Source organism: Octopus bimaculoides, chromosome 21 (genome assembly GCF_001194135.2).
Source record: "Octopus bimaculoides isolate UCB-OBI-ISO-001 chromosome 21, ASM119413v2, whole genome shotgun sequence".
Taxonomy (NCBI): Eukaryota; Metazoa; Mollusca; class Cephalopoda; order Octopoda; family Octopodidae; genus Octopus; species Octopus bimaculoides.
In genome coordinates this window covers 23,883,070-23,885,967 of record NC_069001.1, presented here as the reverse complement: position 1 = coordinate 23,885,967, position 2,898 = coordinate 23,883,070, and positions in this window count along the sequence as shown.

Here is a 2,898-nt window from a genome sequence, read left to right as displayed (position 1 = left end):
ATATATATATATATATATATACATATATATATGGAGGTAATTATGCCGATAAACAATTTAGATACATTAAATATTTTATAATAGTTTGGGTAAGAAAAACATAATATGCATGCTGCAATGCCTCAGTATATGAGTTAATTTGTTCCTGGTGACCACTTCTAAAGCAAAAAACTCCTGAAACAGACCAATAATTTCCCACAGTAGCAATGTTATAAATCGTAATTCGTTCCCAGAAAAATATTTTATCTAAAAATTTATAATATTCATATATAAGTGGCAATAAAATGACAACAGAATGTAATGAATATGTTATGTAAAGTAAAAAAAAATGTCAAGATCATTTATAGGGAAAAGTATTATTATAATTGTTTTCTGAATCACTTTCACTCGTACTAGACTCACACACACCATCACTTGTAGATGCAATCACTGATTCACAAGCACTCATAGACAGATCGTAGATTTCTTTTTCAAAAAAACAAGTCTAGTGTTGTTTGCTTTGAAGAAGCTTTTTTCTCTCTCAATAAATTTCTTGGTAACATGTTTGTATGTATTAGGTCATCCCATAAATAATCCCAGTTTTTTATATTTCTTTTATTTTTCAAAATTAAGATAAACAAAGCTCTTATTTAATCTAAAATATACTCTCTTTCATTTCCTACAATGCTCTTCCATCTCTCTGGTAGACTTGCAAAGCTCCTCTTCCAAAATTCACTTGTCAGTGATGAAAAATACTGTTCTGACCTCATCTACAAAATTCATATTCTTTCCATCCAAAAAATGATTTTGAAGACTGCAGAATAAATGATAATAGGTTGGGGCAAACATTGGTGGATGGGGGGGGGCATCATTTTCCATTCAAACTGCTCCAGCTACTGGAATGTTATCCTCGCAGTATTTGGTCGAACATTATCCAAATGGAAGAACACCTTTCGTCTTGAAACCAAAGATGGTCATTTTTCTTCTAGTGTTGACTGGTTGAATGACCAACTCCAACTTCTCTGCTAATTCCTCAACAGTTACAATGGGATTTTGTTCCACCAGGGTTTGCAGGACCTCTTTATCAAGCTCTACAGATCTTCCCATATGAGGCTCATCTTCTAGGCTGTAGTTTCCGGCTTGGAATTTCTAGAACCATCATTGACACTGGCTTACACTTATTGTCTGATCCCCTTATACTGCATTAATATTCCTTGCACTTTCCATTGTGGTGTTGCCTTTATTGAACTCATAAAACAAAATATACCAAATATGCTCCTTTCTCAATTCCATTACAGCTTTGGAAAAATAACTGTTAAGATCGAACTGCACTCTTCAAAACTTGCACTAAAAATAAGGACAAGGTACAAATTACAACCTGCTTTTATAGCAAATTAATGCAGGTAGTTTATCTCATGCCCCTTCTGACTTTTAGTTCATGAAATTGAAAAAGCCGTATTATTTATGGCATGACCCAATATATATGTATATATGTACACAAGCATGACAGAAGTAAATAGACAACCCATAAGACATCATTTTATATATATTCTAGCTTGTAAAGGTTTATATTTTTTATCAATTGACATTTTTATGTTTCAGGTTCTATATGTGACTGTTTAATCATGCCATGTACAAAAGAAGCCTTGGCACTGTCTGAATTTCAAAGAGGCCATATTGTGGGTCATTCTGAAGGTGGACAGAGTCAGTGTAAAATTGCAGAAAACCTTGAGATCCTGCTTTCAACAGTTAATAGAATGGTTGTGCAATTCACCAGAGAGGGGAAGGAGTTCACATCACCTCACCCAGATCAACTAGGGCCCTCTGACAGAACTCTTCTCTTTGCTTAGAGATAATCCTCATTGCAAGGCTTCTGACATAGCAGAACAAGTTAATGTCAGTCCCAAAACAGCTGTCAGGTATCTCCACAAACTTGGTTACTTTGGCAGTGCAGCGAGAAGGAAGCCACTTCTTTGACCAGCCAACATCAAGCAGAGAAAAGATCGGACCAGTGAGATAGATGGTGGAGAGGTCATTAGCATTTTGGGACACTGTCGTATCCTCTGATGAGTCCAGATATGTTGGATTTCCTGACAGTGATCAAATGTAGGTCTGCAGACTGTGATCAAGAATTTGAAGTGAAAAAGTTGCAGCCAACAATGAAACACAGCAGTTATTTTTGTGATGATCTGGGGAGCAATTTGGAGCAATAGTTGATCAGAGCTGTTGGAGTGTGAAGGAAACAAACTCAGATAAATATGTGTCCATACTGCATAAATGACTCCTTCAAATCTTCTCCAGTGGTGAAATGATTAAAGAAAACTTTATGGAAGATGGGGCTCCTTGTCACAAGTCTAAAATGACCCAAGATGTGTTGGATGAGGATGGCATTAAAAAGCTTCCATGGCCAAGACAGTCACCAGATATGAACCCTATTAAACACCTCTGGGACATAATGGACTGGAAACTTTATAAAAGAAAAAAAAGCGTCTTCAAATCCAGATCTTTTGAGATTACTGCATAAAACTTGGCAAGAAATTCTGCAAGTGAATATTCATTATCAGATCAATATCATGCCTAATAGGGTCCTAACAGTTAATAAATAATGTGAATGCATAATTTCAGATTTACAGAAATGTTAATGATTATAAGGGTGTCTATTTACTTCTGCTATGTCTGTGTATATGTGTGTTTATGATTGTCTTTCTGAATTGGTTGACAACCAGTGTTGGTTTGTTTATGTTCCAGTAACTTAACAGGAAAAGAAACTGATAGAAAAAGAAACAGATTTTGTGTAAAATGTAAGTGCTGGAGTTAATTTGTTTAACTAAACCTTTGAAGGTGGTACCCCAGCATGTCTGCAGTCAAATAACTAAAACAAGATGAAATACACACACACACACACATTCATATATATAT